The sequence below is a fragment of the Gallus gallus genome, chromosome 3 (assembly GCF_016699485.2).
Source record: "Gallus gallus isolate bGalGal1 chromosome 3, bGalGal1.mat.broiler.GRCg7b, whole genome shotgun sequence".
Taxonomy (NCBI): Eukaryota; Metazoa; Chordata; class Aves; order Galliformes; family Phasianidae; genus Gallus; species Gallus gallus.
This window is the reverse complement of record NC_052534.1, coordinates 106,701,661-106,728,201: the sequence shown is the minus strand read 5'-3', so window position 1 is coordinate 106,728,201 and position 26,541 is coordinate 106,701,661. Positions and strand designations below refer to the sequence as shown.

The 26,541-nt window shown below is 41.9% G+C and overlaps 1 protein-coding gene across 2 annotated transcripts in view; it reads left to right on the top strand.

Moving 5' to 3' along the window:
• XKR6 (XK related 6) overlaps nucleotides 1-26,541 on the top strand; it is a 188,446-nt gene extending 161,905 nt beyond the window's left edge. For both annotated transcript variants that reach the window (XR_003074467.3, XM_015285178.4), the window contains one exon: nucleotides 1-26,541. This exon is cut by the window's left edge. The gene's annotated coding sequence lies outside the window, so the exon portion shown is untranslated.

The window sequence follows — 26,541 nt, the reverse complement described above, 5'->3', positions numbered from 1 at the left end:
TTTCCAATGCGCTCACTTCATTTTTTTCCCATTGGGATGCTCGGTTTCCCACGCTGGGGAGGAGGGAAGCTGGCGAACGTGGTTTGCTTTACTCATGCCAGTAGTTCTGCCTGACTCCAGGGGGCAATTTTTTTTGTCTGGACTGCTGGGTTGGGTCAATCGTCCCCTTGTCGTTATCTATCATATTGCTGAACCTATGGGCTCATTTCGAATAGGACAGATGTTGAGTGAAGGTATTTTCTACTAAAGGGAACAACACCAATAATACTGTAAAAGGTGCTAGAATCAAACCTCATTTTATATACTTTGGTTCTTAGAGAAAAATAAATATACACAGAATTCTTCCTGTGCAGCCTTACTGTAGATTGTTATAACCAACTCTTTAATCCAAAAAAAACCTAAAAAAAAAAAAGAAAAAAAAAAGAAAAGGTTAAAAAAGGACAAAAATGAAGCGATCCTGTATAAAGTGTAACAAATATGACTTTCCCATATAAATGTAAATGATCAGACATATATTAAAATGCACTCGAGGCAGGCGGCAAGCATGGAAAGCTTTTGTAGCACCCTTTTTTATGCACAACAGCTGTCTTTTTTCATTTGGCTGGTGCAAGAGGGAATGTGCTGAGGCACTTCTATTTCCTTTTAATTCTGTGCATGATTTTTTGGGAGAAGGAAAGAGGAATGGGAAGGAGGAGGGTGGTTTATCTAGCAAGCAAGCCTGGAATATTCATCTCTTTATTTCCTTTTTTTTTTTTTTTTTTTGGCTAGTTTATGACTATGTTTGGACTCCATTTCTCAAATGCTTTTTAGAGCTTTGCTGCCTGCCCCAGGTGCTCAGTGTAACTCTTACCTCAAGAATGCTTACAAAAAAAAAAAAAAAAAAAGTCAATTGTTTCTTCTTTTCCCGTGTCTGGAAAATTCAAACAAACAGATGACATCAATGACAACAATACAAGTGAAAACACGAACAACCAGCAGTGAATGGAGTAATGAGAAATAAAAAAGAAAGAAGTCAAAGCAGAGGTTTGGTGATCAAACCGAGCCATTCTGGTGCTTTTCCCCTTTTTATGTTGCTAATGATCAAAATTACATGAGATGGGCTAGGACAAGTTTGTGGTCTTAGGCTGTAGCAAAAAAAAAAAAAAAATGTATCTAAAAGAATACAAATTTGCATGGAAAAAAACTCTGATGGAGCATTTAAAGAATGGCTGTTTCGATGTCAGACGTTTAATGTTAGCATGTGTGTGTGCTGTATATACCTTTTCATGTGTGACATGTACAGTTGACTGAGGAAAAAAAAACATATGGAACCGAACAAAAAATAATAATCAAATGCTATTTTATCAGATGATGCACTTTTTCACCTTGATGAGAAGCCACTGTTCACAACTATGCAATCTTCCAGTTTCTCTCTCTATCTCTTCTCTCCAACCTCAAATTTCCCAACTATTTTCCATAACCTAAACCGTTTTTTCTTTCGTACAAAGAAACACAAAAAGTTCCAAACTCTGGTTCAAGGTGAGAGTGCTACTGTGACTTTTCTCAAGCGATAAGAGCTAACAAACAGACAAACACAAGGGGTTTGGTTTGGTTTTGTTTTTAAGAAAAAAGGAGGTTCAGGCATGACCCTTTTAATGTTTTCTAAATGAATTGATGTTTTCTACATGTGCCAGGCTTCTGTTGACTGTTTTTTGTGTTTGGTTTCATTTCTTGATTCACGATGTTCACTCTCTTGGGTTTTAGGATTTATTTATTGATTGATTTTCTTCTGTATTTATTTTCTCTCTTTTTTTTTTTTTTTAAGTCTGGTTTTGTATTGTAGGTATTGGGGATGTGAAGATGAAGGTGAAATTTGGCTTAACTTCAAGTGTTTTAGTACATGTGTGTGCTATATGTATATAGTTTTCTACATAGAAAATTTTACACGCTTTTTAACGCACTTTACGACATGTATGTACAAAGTTGTCTATATAGAAAAAGTAGTGAGTTATCTGACCTTCAAAGAAGAGAGTTTTGATTAAGAGGAGTTCAGATATTTGAGTATCTCATGTGCGCGTGTGTGTGTATTATATAGTATATTATATATTACAGAAATATATAATAGTGTATGTCCATGTTAGGGTGTGTATAATAGGTACGCACATCCAAACACATGATCATGCCCACCTATACCATAAAAGTAGAGGTTTTCAATTAAGGTTTTCAAGCTATGATAAATAGCCTGGCTCTATTCAGTAAATTTCTTCCCTATCCTTTGATGAAAGGTATAAAGTTATCCTCCTTTGTTGTCCCCAGTACACTGTCCCCTTGCCATGGGAGAAATGTGTGTATAGATTTAGGAGGAGTTTGCCTTTATAGCCTTTCTTTTCCCACCTTGGTTTACCAGTGGATGTAGAGGAAGAGAAAACAGGTCATCTAGCCAGTGATGAGCTCAGGAAACCATGACCACCAGATGGGGCTGCCATGTCCCCTGCCACCAATTCACCATGCCACCTAGAGCAACATCTTTCCCACTTCTCTGTGCCTGTCAGATTGGGGTTGCCGATTCTTTCCAAGCCTTTAAGCACTTTGCACTCATGGTCCTTCTCTGCCAGTACCACAGGGTTCCCCTCAACACCAGTTGGAGGTGATTCGGGCCAGTTTACAGTGAGATCTTCACAGTCTTACCCTTGTCCTCTAGCTCTCTTCTGTTCATGAAGCCCACCCCTGCCTTGCTGGTGCATGCTTTGACCTTCATCATCTCACCATTAGGTTTTAAATGAACACCTGTGTGCTTCTCCTTCTTTCCACTTGAGGCTTCCCAGTCCTTGACAGCCATGTCGCACCATGCTGAAGTAATTCCAAGCCCACTTTTGCCCCACATCCTACATGTGGACTTCATGTTTTTTGGGGCAGGGCACATGAAGCCCCATTTCTGATTTCACTGCCCATTGGACACCTGATTTAGTAAAGCTCTTCCACACAACCAAAGGACAGCTAGGCTGTTATTATACTCAGCTCTAGATATAGAAAGGGCCCTTATTGGAGCCAGCAAAAGTGGGAAGGACAAGGGAATGGGTTTGTGGCATCTCTTCCATTTGTCAGTGAGAATACAAGTGTCCACACCAGTCTGTAGTAGCATGGATGTCCTTTCAGGCCATCTTTCATGTTCTATTTCTAAACAAGAACGTCCTATCATCCTTCCTACCGAAGTTAAACCCACAATTATCTGGAAACAGATATGCAAAAGCTGGGGACAGTCTTCCCGTCTTGCACAGTGTCATGGCTTAGCAGCCCTTGTCAGTCAGCTGGTTGAGCTGTAGAGCCAGGTGGGTCTGCAAACCTACTGTGATTGCTTCTTGTAACTCAGTTCTCTAGAAAACAGCATTCATACCTAAATTAATTTGTCATAGGACACCTCACCCAGCCTTAGATGTTACACATTGTCTATATAACAGTATTGTATGTAGTGCAGCTGTATTGTCTCAAGTGTCTACTTCTCCACTCTTTGCAGGCTCTTCTACCTAATGGCAAGTTTTAGGCTGTGGCTGATGTTTGCAAGGAGTTATAGCTGTCCCTTGGACTTGCTGTTAGGATGCTGGGATCTGTGTGAATGATTAATCCCTCTCACAAATCAAAGACAGTCTTTTTTTCCCCTGAGTGACTTGAAGGCAGAACACTTAATTTCCTTCCCTGAAAATACAATGCTGAGAGGTGCCCATCTAAAAGTGAGGCCAAGAGGAATCATTTTCTGCCCCACTTAGCGGTTTGTAGTAAAGCCTTAAGAAAAGAAAATAAAAGAAGGTAGTTTTCTAATTGCTAGATTCAACAAGTGGAGGAGCATAGAGGTCAAGTTTGACTCAATCCATAGCCATGCAGACAAAGTCTTTTATCTTCACACATTCCAGTTTCTTAAGACAGTAAGTGGGAAAGGCTTCTCCCTTCAATGGCTCATCCAGAAAATCTGCAAGGGAAATAAATACCTGGAAGACACTCGGTGATATATTCTTCCTTTCCAGGCTATTCAGAGCCTTCAAAACAATGCAGTGAACCCATTGGAGCTAAAATAAAAGTAGACCCATGTTTCCATTCAAAATGGCTTTTAGTGAAATGGAAAATAAAAAAGAGTGCTGGCAAAGAGCAGGAGAGGTTTGCCTTGTGGACAAGTATAAAGCCACTTGCAGCTTTCTTACCCTAAGAGGGAGTATATTTCTTGTTCCCTTGATCGGAGATGCTTGTTCAAAGTTCTTTGCCTTCTGGCTCTGTGTGTATGGGGTGGACGTCCTCTAATTTAGCAAGAAAAGTTGGATATCCAGTGAGTTATCATGATTCCTTCCGTATTCAGGACACCTCCAGGTAGAGATTTCTCCCACTTGGTTTCCAATTTAGATCAGTTGTGTGCCCTTTAGCTGGTTACATTTGGGTGAATTGAATCCCACCTGAAGTGGACAGAATTCTCCACACTTCCAAACTATTTCCCACCATGTCTTGCCATCAGGCTGCTTCTCTATTTGCTCAGCCAACAAACATTCAAAGTTATCTCCTTCAGCATAGCTCCATGCTTGCACAACATCCCCTGCCAAAGGGAAGCATCGACATTAGGCAGTCAGACTGAAGAAAATCAGGCTGCAATTCAGAGTTGGACTCACTGAAGAAGGGGGAGAAGTTATCACTTTCTGTGACAGTCTGCTGATCACTGTAAGGGTTCACAAAAAACCTTGAAAATTAATACACAAGGAATAACCTTCCATTTGTTTTCCTACAGGGTAAGGTCATTCTTTGTCTAGATGAAAAGCAAAAGGGAAAAAATTGAGCTACAGCAAGGACTTGTTCAAATACAGAGAGCTGGTAGCAATCACATTGGCTTCTTCATCTCATTAGCAATCTGTTCTGGTCAATTTTCCTCATTTTCTTTAACTCAAGCACCATGTTGTAAATATCAGATTGCAACCATTTACAGAACTGCTGGGGAATCATGCTCCTTCCAGGGTGCTACTTCCTAACTTCGCAGAAGTTTAGAAGGTATGTTTGAGCAGCAGCAAGTGGGTTGTCTTGTCTGAATCTTTAAGCGTTTTTGTCTTTGTTTCACATTGAGCACCTAAGCTCCTTCCATCCTGGGATATGTGGGTGCCATGTCCTTTCTTTGCTGCACATACCGCTTGGATGTGACCGGTCCAGTGGCCTGAAGAAGAGCCTTCACCAACCGTCCCATGCTCAGCTACTCTTGTTGGGAACATGCTCAACCACTCTTGTTGGGAATGTTTACCAGTATCCAGCCTGCTTCCCACTGCTGTAATTAAACCAGCTGCTTCTCATCTTCATATCCTTTCTGCTATAGAAGTACCACCTACACACCGTCCTGGATTGATAGAGTAAATATAGAAGCCAGTAAGCCTAACCCTATTCCAAATGCCTCCCCTGAGCTTTGTGATGAGAGTTAAGAGCCCCAGTCATCCAGGTGCCTTAGCAAGTCTCCTTGTAGGAGTGCTGACCATGCAGCCAGATCCCACCAGCTACCCACACTGGTCACCCCAGAGCCCGATCACTTCAGTGGTGCCGTCTTCCTTGCCACGTAGCTGCTGTTGCCTGAAAAGTGCAACAGAATCCATCAAGGGGCTGCCCTTCTGCTGAAGCCTTCTTTTGTTGGCCACTGTCAACAAGTCCGAGCTAATATTTGCAAGCATGTGTTGGTGAATGTAGCCTCAATCATTCCCAGGGTGTGCTGCTTCCCCTTGGCCACCAGAAGAGAGGGGAAACGGCTTATCTTTCTTTCACTTAGTGCCAGTAGATTCCCTGAAGAGTTCTCCCTCTTTGTGTTCATGCACTACGAGTACCCCTAGAACACAGGCTATTTCTCAGAGCTGCTTTATCAATGCTGAACATCATATTTTTTTTTCCCTTGAAGATGACTAGTTTGTAGAGAATGCTTCTGATTTACTTCTGCCTTTCCCCCAGCTTTCCAACGGCATTGTCTCTAAGTGGACTGTAATACTGGTATCAATGTTAGTAGGACCCATTGATCAAGTAATCAAAGCTCACTGCTGTGTTGGATATACATATGTTAGTGACAGTTGCGTTAAGCCAAATTTAGCAGCTGGATTCTTCAACATCCCTTTGTTTTGTATCTACCTCACTATGATTTCTTTGATTTCTTGTGATTTAGTGTTGTATACAATGTCAGAGGTGATATGTAGATAAAAATATATATATATATATAAAAATATATATTTTTTGCTTTGCAATAAAGCTCAAAGCTATAACACTGAATATTCATAAAATGTCATAATCTTTATTGTGATGTTCCCATTTTAGTTGTAAAATCCTGTCTGGATCCTATTTTCCTGTACACTAGAATCAATATTGTGTTCACGAGTGAATGATTATTATTTCTGTTACTTTTCCACTTAAGCGATATTTTTGAGATGTGAGATAGACACCAGAATTGTCAAAACATGAATTGGTTTATGTGTTTTTTCCCCTTATATAGCCTGCATGTAACTGGAATCAAACAGTGACATTGAAAGAAAATGATTTGCAGTCCTGATCTTTCAATTTTGGCTTGTCTGATCATAGCACTGAATTTGGCAGGGAGTGGAAGCAAAAATAGAGTCACTATTAGGGTGAGCATAGGAAGAAATGAAGAAAAGATATTCATCACAATTTGGCTGCAGAGAGGATTCGTTCTTTGAAATAACTGAAATGAAATGTGGCACATCTCTGATGATGGAGACCACAGTCATCGAGCTTAATTCCAGGCAGTGAAAAGTTAGCTGTGTGCCTCATGGCGGTCCCTGGACCAGAGGCACACATCCAGCTCTTTCCTATTGAAATGGAGAGAGACAAAAAGTTCCCTAGGGTTCTTCACACCTAAGACACTTGTCTAGGATATGTGGGATACAGCTCCTTCAGGATGGGAGTATCTCCCTTTCTCTGTGGATAGAGCAGAGAAGATGAGTTCATGTTAGATACCTCAGCTCTCTGGGCTAAAATCAAGTTCAGTGACTCCCATCATAATTGCACAAAGGTCATCCTGGCTAATGAAAACTGTCTCAATATTATGGTCATGTGCATTATTCTGAACCAGATGATACCTTGTGCTCTGTCAGTGGAAGGGATGAGGAAGGTGGGAGCTCCTGCCCTCTTGGCAAAGTGGGAAAATAGGACTTTACCTATTGGTCCTATGCTCCTGTGGTGGATAAGATCCTTAGACCCAGGGACTATCCATCAGTACCAAAAATGACAAACATCTGGCACAGAAATGCTGGCTGAGTCCTATAGAAGGTAGATGAGTGTCAGGGGGGACTGCTGAGAAGGACACTGCTCCCATAGGCTGGAATTAGGGGGAAAAAATACATTGAGCCCAAACGCTGGCACTCTTTGCTTGAGTAGAGAATATTTCCACGGATCTCATGCATTGTCTTCACTGGGAGCAGAATGAGGTGAATCCTCTCCATTTCCCTTCCACCAGACTGTAGGGAAAGGAACATTTTCCTTCACTGCTTTGTCAAAAAAAAAAAAAAAAAAAAAAAAAGTAATGACCAGAAAGAATCAGACACAAATGGAATCTGACATATTCTTTAAAAGTAAGGAGAAAAAACACTACTGAACTTAAATCCAGTTATTCCATAGGGGGAAAAGCAAAAAGAAAAAGAAAATAAAGATGCAAGAAATGAAACCCAAATGTGTGCGAATCAAATCAAAAGGGAGGAAACGTTTTTGGGTTTCACCTAAAGCACGTGACAGGACTGCAAAATGCATCATTTAGAGTGGGTTTCACAAGACCTCTTCTGTGTTGTCTTCTCTCCAAAATTTGCACAATTGTTCAGTACTAACAGCAGTTTTTTTCCTCATTCTGATCTGGTGTCTGTACAAATCTGGCTTGGGTTTTTGGTTTGTTTTTCTTATTGTTGTTGCCTGTTCCCAGCTATTTCTATTTTTGCGGTGTAGTATTTTGTCTATATGGAATGAAATGCAGATGTGTTCATGAAATTGTATAGCAGACGGAATTACAGGTTGGAGTTGATTTGGAAAAGAAAAACAAACTAACAATGCGAAGAGAAATATCTATATGAAAAGTATGCTTCCAAAGTGTGTGTTTGAATTTGAGCATTTTGTCATTTTACTGAGCTTTTTGAAAGGCTTATTTTGAAATAATGAGACTTTATGACGGTTGGGGTTTTTGAATACCAAAAAAGCACAATTATCGTTAAAACATTATCATTTTTATTACTTTATTTCACTCTTTGCCTATCTGGGCATTATGATCCCCAAATTTTGTCATGAAATATATAATCCTTTATACCTGCTCATTAGTCATCTTTCATTAGGCAAAAGGGAGAGATGCAGCTGTTTCATTTCTGCTCTGAAACCACGCAGAATTCCTGGTCTGATTTGGTTTTTATTTGCTTTAAAAATAGGGTTGAATTTTTTACTTTGTGGTTATTCTCTTTGATGCTTACCGTAAAGACAACAAGGTCTTCCTTTAACTGAGTGGCAAAGAATCTATGCGGTATATGCAAGAGACAGCCTTGATTTTGCCACATCTGCAGCGAACGGTGGTTTGTGAAGGACTGGGTCATGCAAAGCATTTGTGGATCTGATTTGGTCATGCTGATAAAGAGGGCAGGCTTATCTGTGATGCATTCCTCAGCTGTAGGGGGAGGAGCTGAATTAATGCAGGTGGCTGAGTAATGGTAGTTTGGTCCTCAGATGTTCAGAGTTGGTTGGCTGGAGAAGTCATTCATTGCTTTGACTGAATAGAGCCTATATTTGCTTTCCTTATTCTCATAGATATTTCCACTGATGCTAATGGGTTGCCTTTGGTTTCGGTCATAGAAACATTTTCTTGTTAAGTCTACTTGTTGTGTTGTTAGTGTGGTTGTATCGGAATAATTTGCTAATGTTGAATTTCAGCTTTTATGTTCTTCTCTGGCGTTGACTGTGCTTTACTGAGAAGCTCTGCGTCCCTTCCAGCATATACAATAGCTCTACTCATTTCCAGGTTGTAAGATCTTTCGTTACTGTAGAGGTGCTGTTTATTTTGGTGGCTGTATCATGAGCAATATCTAGCTTTGGTGAAGCTGACTCAACATTTATCCTGGGATGGAGGAGCAGCACGCGTTGATGGGGAGGGTGTTCTGTTTGAATAGGAGTCTCCTCTCTGTTGACTGTTGTATGACAGATGACTTATAATGTGTAGATGTAAGAGCATTGGAAATGTCTTCTGCTAAAAACTGGATCTGAGCAAAGACTGAGTAGGTTCTGGGGATGGAGCCCTTAAGCCAAGTCTCACTGGATTTGGGTTTTCATCTGGAACCACCAGTATATTCCAAAAGGCAGGTGAGGTTGGAAAAATTGGTGCTTGCATGGGTTGTGTTTGGAACAGAGGTGACAGAGGGTAATCTCGTGTTGTGCAGCAGACTCATTGTTGGCAGCAGTGTATCATCAGAGGATAAGGGAGGCCTGGCAGGTTACATTACTGCATGGTGACCTTGCCCTTGTGGAGGCCTCTCTGGGTGACCAATTGTTTCTGTCTTCAACAGAAGACATATCTGTTGTCTTTTGAGGCTGCAAACAAAGCCATGTGACTTCACTTTCATTCCTGGGTCACCGGGGTATTTCTGAGAGCACCAGTAATGTTTCTGAAACAGGTTGTTCCCCATGGGATAGTTAGCATTGAGCCCTCACCCTGAAATAGGCAGAAAAGGCAGCTGTGAGGCCTGAGCAAGAAAGGCCTGATCTGGGGCGCTACCCAGCAAACAAACTCAATGGACTTGATTCTTTTAAAGCAGCTTTTATACCGTGGGTTTGAGAAGTTAGATAACACCTGAGTCAATTAGTGTCCCTGAAAGAGGCTGTGTCTTACACAGAAGTGCACAGAAGGCAGTGTGCATGTGAATGCACCATGAGCGTGGTGGTAGGCCTCGTCCACCAGAGGAAGAGGTTCAGACCTTTAATGGGGTCTAAGAGCACAGAGCCAGGAAGATTTGAGCCTTGTTTCCATGCTGAGAGCTGCAGAAGGTTTTTAGTTCCTGAAATGGCAAAGAAATAAGAGCGGCTTCTTTCGAGAACATGAGGTCCAGGCCACTCTGAAGGTAGCCAGGAGTTAAACTGACCTGAGATCAGGGGCTGAGACCCTCTATGCAACAGAGAGGTGTCAGTGGCTGGGATTCTGTTGTATTCTTTCTGTGATCTCCTGAGACTTGGAGCCACAGAGCCCTTGGAGGCTCAGGTCAAGACAGGATGGATGGCAGCAGGGGGGGGATGTGCCCATGCTATTCAGAAGCAGATTTGCGTCCTGGTGTGATGTCAAATGTGTTCTGAGAAACTGTGTTCTGAATGCCTCTGGATTTCTCTGTGGCCAGGCATTAGGCCATAGCCAGACTCATGAGCTGAAGGAGAGACCAGTGTGCCATTAAAACATTCCACAAAAGATACAGGAGCTTAAATATGCAGAAAAAAATGCCCACTGAAATCCTTCTCTGAAGTATGCAAAGGAAGGTAGGGATGTGAGTTAGGGGATAGTAAAACTTTACTTACTACAGCCCATCCACTTGTCAGGAAAGGTGATTTTTTTCAAATGAGCAGTGAATCATCTTAGACTAATTCTGTTTGGGTCTGGAAACACGAAGTAGTTGCACCATCCTTCCTACAGTCCTGCATGATTGGCTCAGCTTTGGCTGGGGGCAGCGAGCTTTGTCTCAGGCTATCCTCTACCTGAGGAGTTAGCAGGGGGAGCTGGAAACAACAGGCATTTTGGTTGTGGGCAGCTGGTTTTGGAGGTTAAGGGACTGCCACTGGGAAAAGGATTGGGGCCTGGCACCATTTTGTTTTTATGGATACAGTCAACATAGCCTTTGCCAGATGCCGGTTAAATGGTGCAGCATAGTCAAATGGAGGTAATAGAACAGACTAGACCTACAACCAAGTCTGTGCTTAATGAGAGAGACAAGGTTTGAGGGAGAGATCCTATCTTTTACTAGAAATATATATTTTTTATTATTAAAACACCTCCCCCTTTAAACCATGCCTCTTGCATTACCTTAAACTATGCCAACTACCATAACACATTTAGGACATCTTTAGAAATGCTTTGCAATGGATTTTGTCTCAGTACTGTCATTCCAGTGTTAACAAACTTCTGTGGCCCTTCTGGTCATGCAACCTTTTCATATCCCAGGGTACATACCAAAGCAAGAGACTTCAACTTTGCAAGGTGCCAAAGGTTGCTTATTATGTCCAAAAATACCATCTCTGCTTTCCGTGTGAGCTGAGGGGATCAGTACGTTCCAGGAAGAGCCTGGAATTTTTTTGCTCCATGCCTTTCTTTTGTTGTCCTGCCAACAGAGCCTCAAGGACAGCATATGGCCTTGCTATACTTGCTTTTTCTTAAAAAAATAGAAAATAATAAGACACCAGAGTACCGCATGAGTTTTAATAGTGTAAAATGAGCTGAGTCTACTTCCCTCAGACAAAAAATCAGAATGCAGAATTCATCAGTTTTATGGCTGGCTGCATGTTCCTGCAATAATTCCTTATTTTCCAGGCTTGAGGAATGATCACTTTCCCCCACTTCCAGGCTGATTTAAAATATCATTCTCTCCTAAAATAATTCCCTCTGCTCTGATGCTTACAAGTAACTCAGCCCTGGGCTTCCTCAAAACTCATTGCCAGGAGCGCTGAAAGAATTTGCATCAAGTGGCCCATTTCCCTCAATGCTGGATCATGTAAGGTACAAGGAGGAGAATTTTGCCTGTGGCAGAATTTATGTAAGCAGTGGAGTACGCATCTCTGTTAGCCTGTAGTATCTCTTGACTTAAAAACTCACCCTTTACAGATGGGGAGGTGGAACATCAGCATCTTGAAGATCCCCTTTTTAATGTTCTGAAGCAGTTGGGAGTTTCAGGACAGACTTTTTTAGGACCATTTTGCTGGGCTTGGTTTTCAGAGCAATGTGAAGAGTTACAGCTGTGCAGGTAGAGCGGGTGAATGTAGAAATGTGCTAAAACCAACGCTACAAGGTGGAATCCAGGGCAGAGAAACCTCAGATCTACAAAGGTCCTATGAACTTCATCTCTTCATGACACCTTCCTCTGCAGTTTCTGGAGAGACATTCACAGATTGAGGACTAGTAGTGGATCAGAGGCTCTTCTCCCCTTAAACCTCCCAGGGAAGAGGTGAAGTTGGAGTTGTTCTGCACTGTGAGCCCTGGGGAAGTTTTTGTCACATCAGCTCGGGTTAGATTCAGTGGAACAAATGACTGCCCAGCTTTTTGGATTGCAAGCATTTGTTTGCTCCATCCCATCCTGCATTCAGCACATTGGGTGCTTTTGCATTATTACTGTTTTCTGTAAATTGAGAACTTTTTTACTGGAGGAAAAAAGACGCATTTGTCTCTTCTTATACCATGACACAATCAGCACTGGTATAAACCAGACTCATTTCAAATAGAGACTGCCAGTCAGTTCTAGGTAGTTCAAGCAGCAGACCTCATCCCTAGCACTGTGCTGGAGTAGTACAGTTCTTTGCTCAGTACAAGAACTGCCTGATTTGCATGAAGAAAAAGTCATCTGAAATGAATCTGGTCTTAAAAATTAAACCAAACTGCATCAGTTTTCAAAGCGGAGAATTTCAAGCCAGTGCGGGAAAGAGAGGTTGGCACCAGTGAGAAATACAGGTGAATGTGAATAAGGTTAGAGCAGTTATCTCTGCAGTGCTGATATACAGCAATACTCTGACACAACCCTCCAGTTATGACGTACCCTTCACCAAACTGTTCAGCTGAAATCACCAATGGATATGTTGCTTAGAGCCCACTGTGGTTTCAGCCTTCCTGGTGGGAGATTCTTTATGACATATGATGAAGCTCTTTTTAGATTATTTCATTGACCCTCCCATGCCTTACCAAGTTCTCACCAAGTCTTTTTTCCTAGTACAGATGAGTAAAATAAAATAGTCTTTTCTCAAGCTCCTGAGTTGTGGAGAAGATGGTCATCTTGGTACATTTGCTTTACGTTAGGAAAGCAAGAAGAAGACTATGGCCAAGGCACGTCTTTTGTTCTTCTGCTCTGCTGTTTCTTCCGTCTGGTAGCGCTGCCTTTTTCATCTTGCTTCCTCTGAGATACATTTGATTCCCTTTAAAATATGGCCATGTCTTTGAAGAGACACTGCTCGCTTCTCATTTGATGTCATCTGAAAAGCAGGGTTTAATGGCTGGTGATGTTCATGTCAAATGGCTACACCTGCAATGTATTTAGCTGCTTGAGGAGTGGCAGGAGAAGATAGGTCCTTCAAATCTATGAGCATTGGCAGCCAAAAGTGCAGCCAGAAGTTCTCTCCCAAGCTGTGTTCTGGCTGTGTTATCATGGCAGGATCTCATTTAGGCTGGTTTTGTAGGCACTGTGTTGGACATTGTAAGAATTCCTGGCCATTTTAGTTCTTTCATAATTTGTCTTAGCAGCAGTAATGCAAACTGTTAGCACATACCTTATTTACTCTTCTTTACCAAGGTACATTTGGTCTCGATCTCCACAATGGTTATTCAGCTCTCTGTACCTCAAACATGTGAGGCAAGATGTTGGTATTCAGTCATTCTCCCACAGTAATTTTATTTTTTCCCCTTTCTCTTTAGCAAGGACTGAGTCATCTCCCACAAAGCTTCAATGGGAATCTAGGGAGTTTACAGGCTTTCACTGAGTCTCCATTAGAAATAGCATCTCCTCCTTGTAAATGGTTCTTGGTCCTTTAGCTTTCCTTCTGTTCTATAATGGCCTGACTGCTTTGTGAGGAAAAAGATGCAAAAAATGGATCGCTTTGCACTCTTATTTGCACATTAGAGCTTTCAAACAATCTCGTTTTCATCTTCTGACCCAGTTCAGAGTTTCAGTGGAGAAGCGTCATCTGGTGAAACTCAAGAAATCACTTTCAGTCCTGATGTTCTATCTGGACTGGATTATACTTGTGAATCTAAATAAGTTTCCATTGGTGGTAGAACAGCTTTAAAGAATGAAGACCAACTTGTCTATGGGGCTATGTAAGGTTCTTCAGCACTTCTTCCAGATTTTTTACTGCAAAGCATAAAAACAATTCAAAGGTTTGGACTGTGATGTCTGCTACCTTACAATTCGAGAGGAAATCTTTCAGTGTACCCACCTCTTTTACATGAAACAGACATCCTTTTGCGATCATTTGTCCTCATCTTCAAAAGAGGTTTTAGTAGAATAACATCAAATATCCAGTGCTGAGATGTTCCATAAAGCACAGATCTTGCAGACGTCTTTGTGGATGTCTTGCTGGAACCAGGATGCTGTGAGCTGCTTTAGCAGGCGGTGTCCTTGCACGACCCAATGGACAAGATACATTCATTTCACAAAACCATTGCCTAAGATGAAAATCAAAGGCTGCACGCAGGTGACCAACCTTGGAAAACAGTCTACAGGTATTTTTAGGTGAGAGAAACTGTTCTGAGAGCTGCCTTGGAAAAGGAACTGAGTTTTTCGGCATGAAATGAAGGAACAAAGAAGAGAGCTGTTACTTCAAGATGGACTGATAACCTCAAGGTGGGATAGGATGACACTGAAATGTGTCTGTACTTTGGAAAATCCAAAACTTAACAACTTTCTAAGAGCTGGTAAGATTCACTTTATCTGACTAAGATAACTAAAAAGTTAACTCTCCAAATTTAAGCTAGTGTTGCTCAACTTTCTTTTTGTTTCTTGGAGAATACTCCTATCAGTGATACCTAAAAAGAGATTTATTGGTCTCTGGAAATAACATTTTTCTTTCCACTGACTAAGAAAGGAGCCAAGGGTGATTTTTCCAGTGTGATGTGGATGTAGGAGGCCATTTTCACTAATCATGAAGAAAATTCTTCTCTGTAGGAATGGGGCAACATTTCTGCTGTCCATCTTCTATCCATCATTCATCAGAGAAGTTCACACATTAACATCCAAGGGGCAAAATCACCATACAAGGCAGAGGTCTTCAGCATTACCTAGAATGACAAAGCCTCTTCTTCTCAACTAGCGTCACAGTCTCACGTCCCAAGGCTTTATGTAGTCCAGTTTTAAGCAATTAGCCTGATCAGATTTTGAGCACTTCTTTTGGTAACTAATGTTTTTACGTACCTGAGTACTTTCTGATCAGGCAATTAAAAAAGTCTCCATAGACTTATCAGCCTTTTTGGGTTAGGCTTGCAATTCACAGTCTTGCTGTTGCTTAGAATTTGGGAGGAGCAGTGCTGTTTCTTTTGCAAGGCACATGCCTTCGTACTTCGGCAGCTTTTTCTGGTGATTGATCATGCATCAAGAGGAATGCCTCATTTAATTAAAAGCCCCCAAGCGAAAGAGCGCTGTGATGGGAATGTGTCTCATCCTCAAACCTTCCTCCTGCATCGGCATTGTTCCTGACTAGGGGTTTTGTCAAGTTTCTTACTTTTCTAAGAGCCAGATCGATACAAGCTCTCCCAGCGCTTGGTAGATTTCATCAGCATTGGCAAACTCTTTTCAAGAAGAAAGTAGCTTTTCAAAAAGAAGGTAACCAACATGTGCATGACCTCCTCAGAGGGGTTAGGAATAGACTGAAGGGCCAGAGGAGAGAGACAGGGATGGAAGACCTTTGAGAAATTATTTGTCTTTATCTCCAGCTGAGCTCATAATGTTCCTTAGCCTCCGGCTGGGACTTCATTTAGCTGAGGAGTGCAGATGTAATTTTCAAAATATGAGTGTTTTTTTTCTTTTAATATAAAATGTACCCTCTGAGTAATTCTGCAGCCTTTCCCACCTGACAATACTGTAACTAACCTCGCCATTAGGAGCAGGGAGAAAACTTGAAAGAAGGATTAATCCTACTCAGCTTTCACTCCCTAAAAATTGAAGTGCCTTGCCTAACCTCTTTAGATCTTCTTCCTCTACCATCAGCAGAAGGAGACAGGCACGCTTGAAGAGGAGTTCAACCCACATATCTCACACCACTTCTTTGGGTCGAACTTTCTCACATCTAACTTAAAGTGAGATAGGATTAATTGTATTTTTGAGTAAGGCCAATGTGAAATGGAAATCACAGAATCAAGAGCTAAATAAATTCTTCAAATGCTGTTCAAAGGACAGGGACGTTTCTGCTCAAAGCTTGCATTTTAGTTTGTTACAGAGTCCTTGGACATCTCTTCTTGGAGCTATGATTTCACCTGCAGCCTTAGAACTTTCTGACCATCTTCTGATTTCTATGTTTTCTTGTTTAGATAAGTCTGGTTGGTTTTAAATTAAGATCAACATGCTTGATTAAATCAGGAAGTCTTTATTGTTTCTATTACGCTACTACTATGTTTTTGCTGTTTTAAAGCTTGTTTAACTCAGAAATGCCAGAGCTGCTGAACGCTGCTAAACATAGGCAGAATAAAAAATATTGAGTTGTAATTGAAAACAACTGCAGAGCTATGGCTAGAACATCCTCCAGTTACATTTCGTTTTCTTGTAAATCTCTTGTTCTCCTTTCAGTGGCAGCTAGAGATAATTCCAGCCCCAGGAGTGTGTGCACAAACCAAGCTGGTGTGCAACACTGGACACCTTCATTCAGCAAGCAGTGCAGGGACAATGATTTGGACAGGAGAATAATCTTTCAGGAAGCTGTGTGTAACCTCTTGTGGATTTTGGTTTCAGTAGATGTCGGTTGAATATTGAACCTGGTCCTCTTTGTCATAAGCAATGTAAGCAGATGGGTGCTCTAGTCCAGTGTAGCTGTCAAGATCCACATTGCAGTCCACAGGAAAAGGCTGGTCCTTCTGGGAAGTGATCCATCTTATATCTGTCTTAGGATGGAAGGAGGAATCCTTGACAACCCCATACACATTTAACTTCTGGCTGGCTAAATATCTGTGCAGTGAAAATAGTAAGACTTCATTATCTATTCTGTGGAATTTCTGCTGTGCTACCTGCTCACCCTTTAAAATGATTCTTCCAACTTTAACCACATCTGATTCATGGAAGTGACTATTGGCTTGAGAGAACATCTTGGCACTTTGATCTAGTCCTGATTTCACCTGAGCTTTGTTTTTTGTTGATTTGCTTTGGTTTAATAGGCAACACTTTGTCTTGCCCTCCTGATAGTTGGGGATGGAGAGACTTATCTCACCTAATCTTAAATCAATGGAAGTGGCTTCTTCACCTGAACTTGCTGTATATACTCCTGCTGCAGCACTGTCAGACTGTGAGACATCACATTTGGTCACTTTCATGATAGGAAGAAGAATCACATTTCAGAAGAGACCATTTCTGTCTGCTGATTGCATAATAAGCAGAGTTTAGCATCAGGTTGGTGATGGTAGATATCTGACCAGCAGCGAGGTGGCAGGATGGCTGTCTCTAATCTTCAGACATCTTGCATTATGTTGTTTCACTCTTCCCTACCATGTCTGGTGGGGTTTGGTGGCCTCTGCCAGTGGTTCCTGCCAGGTGGTGCATCCACCAGAAGCTTGCCCAAGGGCTTAGCCTTCGGTTTTTGTGTAAACAAAGTGGAGAATGCTGCTTAAATACTGCAGAGGAAGAAAACTTGTTAGCAGGGATTTATTTCCAGAGGAAGCCAGGAGAATTATCTATACCTTTTAACAGCAATGAAGGAGCTGTAGGGTCTTCTTCCATATCCATTAAGTTGTATGTGTGTGTCTAGGGCATGTGTACAGGCAGAAACAAATACGTGTGGACAGGGAAGATATACATTGGCAGTGAACTACAGTGAGGATTCTTCTCCAAGTGCTGGGACGTTTTGTTCTCCTTTCGGAGTGGAATCTGTGGGACCTCAGTTGCATGCATCCAACCCACGAAGACAGGGCAGTCTGTTGCGTTGGTGTAATTCTGGGTAATCACCACTGAATTAACGTGTTGAGCTTGGTTTCACCCCTGTGATGTCCTGAGTTGCCTCCTTTGTGGTAGGAGGGGTACGAGTAGAGCATCTTCCTTGAGCTAGTCCCTCACAGTGAGGTACCGCCAGGGCTGCAGACATTTGCATCTCACCTTAAAATTACTTGAAGGAAAAAGCCCCTTCCAAATATATCTGTGGCTTGGAATCATGGGGCCAACACAGATGATCCTGCTGCAGGGAACCTGTCCAAACAAAATGTAGATCGATTCTAACATCACCTTTAAATGCACAACCTGAGATCCCAGCTGTGGGAGGTGGAACAGCAGTCTGCCTGGGCAGAGGCAGCAGGGTGAGAGCCCAACCCCTGTGAGCCCCCGGAGCTCAGTGGGGTCACAGAATGCCGTGACTCAAACACACAGTCGTGTCCCTCATCCAATGGTTTTTATGTTTAAATTGTCGGGATTTCGACAAATGTTTCATGCTTTTATTAAGGCAAAAGTACGTGCTTGTGAAATTGTGAAATTGATGTGTTCTTTTGTATCTGTTTAAAAAAAAAACATGTACTTAAAGCTAACGAGCCGTTATTGTGCGGGGTTTTCTCTCAAACTGGTGCATACACTTTACATCAGGGACCTACTATACATAACAAAAATCAGTGATTCAGTTACTGTAAAACCAGATACACACCTTTTACTGTAATAATAACTTTTAAAACCTTGCACTGTAATGGTTGCTATTAAAAACAATCAATCAAAAAAAGAAAAAACTACAAAAAAAAAAAAACTTGTCAGAATGATTTTGTATCTTTGATTATATCTGAAATTTTAGCATTTTTGTATACTTACCATATCCACAACAGCATCCTCCACAGTTAGTTCCCAGGTTCTGTTTCCTTTCTGTCTCACAAAACACACGCATTGCTACAGGATGTGGATGGGCAGGGTATGGCCATGGGAACCATGTAGGTCACCCCAAGCTCTTGTCACATACACCCAACCAAGCTAAGTAGGAGGAAAAGCCACGACCCCAAGCCCTTCTGATGGTGTCAGATCCCCTCAGCAGTCCCAGCTGCTCCGAGTGTCCGACCAACAGAACCAGGGAGTGATGTCCGAGCCTTTATGCCGGTGTTGCTGTGGCCGCCTTGGCTGTCCAGTTCCATCACACAGCAATGCGTTGCCAGTAGGTAGGAAATCCCAACCAACAAGATAACTTTGCAATCTCTACGTTTGTTGATTGATTTGTTTTTGTTTTTAATTTTTAAAAAATAAGATGTATTTGGAATCAGACAGCATGGTGTTGCAATCCTTTCTATTTTTAAATACTGATACATTCTGTGTGTAAAAGTCTTGTTTCCTAGCTAAGAGAACCATACATGTGGAGCTGAGTTTGAACCATTTTTTTTCCTTGTTGTACTGTGATTTGGGAATTATTTTGATATAATCCTTTAATTTGGTAGATTTCCCACACCTTCTCCCTCCTTCCTGTCATCACTTCATATTTTTTACAAAAGAAAAAAGAAAACAAACAAAGGAACAAATAATCTTTTTTTCTCTCTTTAGGCTGTGTAATGTTGTGTTGTCCAGATTCTGTATAAAAATATGTATATGATGTATCTGATATTTGGCAGCAAACAGCTGCAACTTTAACCAATATAATTAACAAAGAAATGCATAATGTTGGTGTTTTAAAAAGTAAAAAAAAAAAAAAAAAAAAAAAAAAAAACCTAGTTAAGATGTTTGTGTAAACTTGCATGGTTTAAAATGTACTTAGTGCATTGAGAAATGTTGTTAGGGTCCTAAGTGAAAGGCTGGTTTACTTTTTGATTCTAATGGTGATTGGTTTGTTGATCAGAATATCCCCTATACTGTATGTCTTAGTTTATTTAGCATATTTATTTATTTTTTTCTCAAGATCTAGCATAGTGTATCTATCTATATGTAATACTGTTCCTTAAAACCAGGTTGTGGAAACTGCGTTTCGTCCGGCAAAATGATGTTTTGCATCACGGTTGTGATTCAGTTGCATTCCATTTAATTTGCTCTGAAGTCCAGGTTTGACTTTCCATTGGGATCTCTCTTGCCAGTGGGGAGATGCTCACGGCTGGGCTGCCGGACCCTGGGACAAGGTTGAGCCGAGGGCCCGGCTCCTGTCCTACAGCAGAACATCAACATCAGGCCCGGTGGTCTCGGATAATGGTGGGCTACAAGAGCAGGATTTGGTCCCTCCATAGCGAGCGAAAGTTGGGTTTTTCCTCTCGGCAGCACAAGTTTTATCAGGATCACAGCAGGCTCCCTGGGGTTTCTCCCAGCTCTCCATTGGATGATTATGGCTTTTAGCAGCATCGCTGAAACAAGAGCAGTGAAGTGGGGACGATCATCCCATGAAGAACATAATGAAGCTGTTCAGCAATAAGCTCCCTACTTCCAGAAGCACAAACCCACCGTGTTCCAGAGGAGCTCATTTGGAGCCCAGCCCTGCAGGTGTGGGAAGCATACAAGCAAAGGACATGGTTCCATTTCACTTGACTTCTCATTGGTTTGCTCCAGGCTTTGCTTCTGCTGAACTGCCAGAAAGGGAACATTTCCAAGTGACACCATCAAAGCTGCAGTGCCCATGAACAGTTCCTGGGACTGACCTCCCTGCACAGGTCAATGTGGAGACATTTGTGTTTCTAATACTTGACAAACCTCCAGTGGCCTTCCCCCAGGGTAACGCAGAGCTAAATGTAGATACATAGAGCTACCAGTTTTCTTAGTGCTCTTCAACCCAGAGAGTTTCAAAGGGCTTTTCCAGCAGGACACGATGTGACTCATGCTGCCTATCCATGGCAGAGCACTGTTATCACAGCCACCTCTGGGGTGACCTCACTCCGTATCTGCTCGTGGCACCATCAGAATGCGATCATCTGATGCAAGAAGTGTGGGTTGCACCTTGGGGGAACCTAGCAAAGTATAACATGTCCAAATTCCAGTGAAGTGAGCATCAAGAGCAGTTTGACTCATTGCTTTTTCCCTTTCTGAGCAGTTCCTCTCATTTTGTCCATCCTTACAGGGCTGGGCAGTGAGATGTCCAGGTAGATTAAGCATCTGCACTTTGCTTTCACCAGCCTTTTCTTTTCTAAGAGCTTATAAGGTAGTCCTTTCTAGTCCTTAGCAGGAGAATAGGGAACAAGAATCTTTCTCTCTGCTCCAGAAACAGGGCAAGCAGGCTCCTTTATGCAAAGTTATGGCCGAATTATTTTCTCTCAATCTTCTCTGATCTCCACCACTTCTTTTAAACCATGTCTGCACTCTGATTTTGCTGCTTGATGGTCTAACCAGTTTCCATCTGGAAATAAACAACCAGCCTGACTTAGACGCTGTCAAGAATCCTCACCTGGCGTGCAGTTACGTGTCCTGTCCTGCAGCCACATCATACAACACAATGGATGTGGCCTCAACAGTGAAGACAGATCCTGAGATTTGTTGCAGGATCGGTTCCATCCATGTAAAGCTGCTTGTGGTAGGTATCTCCCCAGCTCAGCAAGCAGAAGTGATCTGCTTCTCTTTTGCTTTGCTCCATACCCAAGGGTTTCTGCAGTAAAACCAGTGCCCAATCACAGTTCTCTGGTGAGAAGGAAATCACCTGGTGGATGTTTCATGGCATGGTGCTCAATGGATTTTTTGTCTTCAAGGATCCAATCAGTGCAGAGTCCTATATCTTTACATAGAAAAGTTCCTGCTGAAATCAAGTTTTGCTTTCTAAGGCTGCAAGATCTGTTACTTCAGATCCCTCAAGGATGTACGTGGAGCATCCTCTGATAGAGGACATCAGTAGCCAGTTCCTTGAAAGGGCCTTTTCTAGACATTAGGATTTTGCTTCTGCAAAGCTGACCTTCTCTGTCTTCAACATGACTGGAAAAAGGGTCTGTTCCCTGTAAGGAAAGACCTTGGTTGCTGGAAATCATCTTATGTCTTTTGGAAGAATGCTCATGGTGTCACCTCACCTCACATCTGTTTGCCTCTTCTTGGCTCTACGTGCACTGGGGAAAGCTAGATTTTTGAGCAGTATTCCACAGACTGCCTCCAGTGGTCAATTTCTCTCCCCTGTCTCACAGCTAGCATGCAAATGTTTTAATTTGAGCAATTAACCATACAGCTGGTGTAAATTATCAGAGTCCTACTGCAATAACTGGAGCCATTCTGACACACACCAGCCAAGGGCATGGCACAGCTCTTCACCAGCTGTCAGAGAGATCTGCATCTCCTCATTGCCACCAAGCCTTGCTCTGCTCAATGGGAGCATGTTCTGGGGTTAGACAAGAACTCTCTTCAAAAGCATTGCAGTGGTTTACAAGCTGAGTAACTTGTTTTGCTCATCCGCTAGCCTCATCAGCAATACATTGGATACATCTCTCTGTATAGACAGACTTTCTCCTTCTCTAAGAAGGCCCATAAATAACTTTAATTTCCATCCTTGAAACCAAGTAAAGATAAAAACAAAACTAAACTAAATGAACAACAACAACAACAAAAAAACAACAACAACAAAGCAAAACCCAAACCTTATGCCCTGAGATTATTCCACAAAGCCCAGGCAAGGCTGAGACTGTGCAGGTCAGAGCTATGGTTTTATGCAGGACTTTACAAGACTGTTTTATATCCAACGCAATAAAGAATAACCAACTTATTGTAGCAAACCTTGTGCCAGGTGCTATCTCACAGAACCTTCTGCATCAGACAGTCTGCCCTGTATTCTCTCTGCCTAGGGACACTTTGCAGAATTTTGGAAGGGAAGATCCCCCTTTTGCCTCTTTGCAAACAAAGGCAGGTTGCAAAAGGGGAAAACTGTATGGCTTTAAGTGTGTTTTTTTCCTTTTCCTTCTCTCTTCCTTTTTTTTTTTTTTCCTGCCCTTCCTTCCTTCCTCCCTTCCTTCTCCCCACCTCTTTCCTCTTTTTCTCTGCCCCTTTCCCTTCCTCCCTCTCTCCCATCTCTCTTTTTCTTTTTTTCTCTTTTACTCTCCTTCTTTCTTATGAGCTGAGGAATAGCCTCACTGGGAACCACTTGGATCTGCAAAACCAAATCCCATTGGTCTCTCCATCAGAATTTCCATGCTGATTTGAGGGACACCCAAAGGATACCCGTTTGGAGCTCTTTCTGTTGTGCTCTCGTTCATGTTCTTTGACTTGGTTTCTGACAATTCTGACCTCTTCTGGATAATCTCTTTCCTTGCTGTCATGTTCAATGTCTTCCTTTGACCTTTAACAAGCCAAACTTAAACTAGGAAAATAGGTGTTAATTCTTTCTGCTGTCTCATGAGCTCATCAGTCATTCTTTCTCACCTTCCAGCAGACGTGTCTTCTTTATCACAGAGGAAATGCTACTCAGAGCAAGAGACTGGTGTTGAGGATCCCAGGATCCTCAGCTTAGCTTTTCCTTTCGCTTGCTCTCTACTTCTTCTATGTGTGCCTCTGTTTACCCACCCAGGTATAATAATATCTACCTCACAGGGGTGTTGTGAGGCTCTGTTCTTGAGATCCTTGTCTGGAAGGTGGAGGAGAAATGATCTGGTTCATTCAGTATCTCATTGGCATTCCATGATCAAATATTTTCCTATACCATCAGTGTTGGCAGAAGTAAACCATGACACAAGTTTTATTCCTTGCTTTTATCTATTGTCAAGGTTTGGGCCATTTGTAAAACCTCCACAAAGGCAAAGCTGAACATGGCACATGGAGGAGATCAGCATGATAGGAGAAGTTCTGCTCTTGTTCTTCTTATTCCTCCATTGGCTGAAAATCACACAGTTGAAAGGTTTATTGCCCTGCTGTCCCAGCATTCCAACAACCCCATAATTAATCTGTTTGCTGCTACAAACACTTTCTGGACTGTAGAATCTCACAGGAGACACTGAAAATCATGCAAGTGCACATTTGGGCTGCATGTTAGATTGCCAATACTTTTCATGACACAGTTCAGGCTGTCCTACAGCACCATGGCAATGTGCACGTGGTTGATATTTGTAAGGGTGAGCAGAGAAAACTCATTTACAAATCATTTCTTTGCTCTGCTAGGAGTTTAGTACCTTGATGCACGTAGACAACTCTGCTTGACCATACATACTTCAGTCAAAGGATTCAGGTTCTAGCATGAATGATTCATGATATTATTCCCAGCAACTGGCAGAGGAAGAGAGAAAAATGTCACTTTCCTACCTTACCCCATAGTCAGCAGATGCTATTCCGTCCCCAACTCTGTCTTAACCACAATGGATGGCAAACAGAATGAAAGCCGTTCTGCCAAAGTACAGGAATTTCTGCTGCTTCCTTCAAGAAAGGACTTGTTGAGACGACCTTTTGGATGCTGACAGAAGGATTGGATTGGGCTACGAAAAGGTAATAAATAAATAAATAAATGTGCACATAATCCTCCCAGCGAAGGAAAAGGAGCTCACGGGAATCATTCTTGTTCACCATGTGCATCTGGTTAAGGGAAAGCAGCAGGATGAGTTGCCTCCTTTCATCCACACAGGTACAGGGACCTTCTTGGAGCAACTTGGAAGAGGTCCCCCTTACTAGAAAGCAGCACTCAGAGAATTTCTGCTGCCTTTGCCTTTGAAAACAGTGCTGTTTTCTACAATACAGACAGAGAAAGCTTTAGCTGGGATGAATCATGTTTTCTGCGCTCATGGGCTGAATAGGAAAGAGTGGGTCCATCCCTTAAGAATTTTGGTGAGTTTGACGTGGAAACATCAAGGCTATCAGCAAACAGAAAACAAAAATAGGCAAAACAATGCATGTGCTGATTAAAACAGTTTGTATCCTACTTTTTTTTAATTAATTATCCTGCATTTTGAAATGATAAGTGAAAAAACTTGAATGAAGGTATTAAAGATATCAAAGAGCCTCAAGTCACATCCTTCATTTCCCCATGGCTGTGATATATTTCAAGAAGTAACATCTTGAAACTTTCATTTCCTAAGACGTTTTAACTGTGACATGCTGACTTCTTGAGGAGGATGAAAACAAGTCTTCAAAACAAATCACGTCCCCTTGACCCTTTATCCTACATGGCACAAACTTTACAACCTTTTCCCTCTTGGAAGTGGGATTGGCTTCAGTGTAGGAGCCCTGTGTCTGCAGCACTGTATGGAGCCTCACAAGTCATTCCACTTAGATGGGAATGACCAGGAACACAACGCAACTTGATCCCATTGAGCCTACAGAGCATCAAGGAAAGCTGGCACTGTCTTGGATCCCACCTGCCCTTCCACTGAGCTAATGTGGGGCTATTCTTCCTTTCTGAGGTGATAGAGTCTTCTACAGCCTTTCAAACCATCAAACAAAGAGGAGCCACTCTTCTGATTGTGCAGTTTAACTTGTTGGCAGCAATACACCCACAGGAGCTGCTCCAGGCATTGAGCTTTATCTAGAGATTGGCAGGAAGGCTCTTGTTCATTTTATTTTTCATATAACTGCATTTATTTTCCCCTTTTTGGTGAAACTTGAGTTGTTCCTGGAATATTGAGCTTTGGGAAAAGCCACCATCGTCCACGCTCCCATGTCCTGCCCCACACAGCAGCCTATCCATTGCCCCAGGATGATAAGCACACAGGAGAGGTTAGAGGGACCATAACAGCCCATGGCTATTGCAACAAAGAAGAAATAAGCACACTGTTGAAACTAAAGCACACAAACAAGCCTGCTCCATGATCCTGATAAAATCCGCTGCCTGGGAGTAAATTCCCTATGGCCTCTTCTAAGAGGTCCTGAGCCCACATTCACATCCCCTCCTCCCTTTCTGCTCTGCAATTTCACATTGAGACATCGTCCCCTACTCTCAGGCCAGGCTCTCACTGCAGAGTTTTGCTCTGTGCAGCTCTGTATTCACCGCAAATGACGACGACATCTCTGCAGAAGGCCCCCGAGTGCCAAGATGCATCTTTCCTGCAAAAACCCCTAGGATACAAAGGGGAGCCCGAAATAATGATTTATGCCAGCAAACAGGTCCAGGAGTTCTGTGTTAGGTGCGGACCTTTGCTGGGGTAGCTGACAAGGTGGATTATACCCGCAAATGTCCTTTGTTAGAGCTGGCCAACACGCCCAAAACGCTTTGCTTCAGATCTGGACTCGTGCACTTGCCTCTTCCCCGTCCCATTTCTACACTTTGGTTTCCGAGCTGTTTTTTGCACTGTCAGGAATTTTTTAAACCGTGTTAATTGTAGTCAGCTGCATAATGTTTGTTAGGCCTCTCCACCAAGCTCTTTAAATGAAAGTCAGTGGCTGTCTTCCCTTGGACAATAATGAATGTATATATCGTAAGTGCAGACTATACAGAAAAGTGGCTAAGTCAAGGATCAGAGGGTTTTGTAAAGCCTGTTTATTTTTTTAACTAAGTTTGAGCATTTATATTTTACCACCATTTACGTGGTTTTGGGGAACCCAGATTGTGTCAAGATCTCATGCCAAAACAAGCCAAAAGTTGTTTGATTTCAACCTTTTCTTCCATGAACCATATTTTAAATGATACTTTAAATGTCATTTTAAATGTTTTATTGAAACATGTACTGATGAAAAAAAAAATACAAAAAACAAAAAACAAAATGTCATCTTGACAAAAGATTTATACATGAATCAGAAAGTATTTATTTCAATTTTGTACCTTTCCATTTTAATACATTATAATGTATTGACTCAACTGAGATAATATAAACAGTTCATTTTAATAACA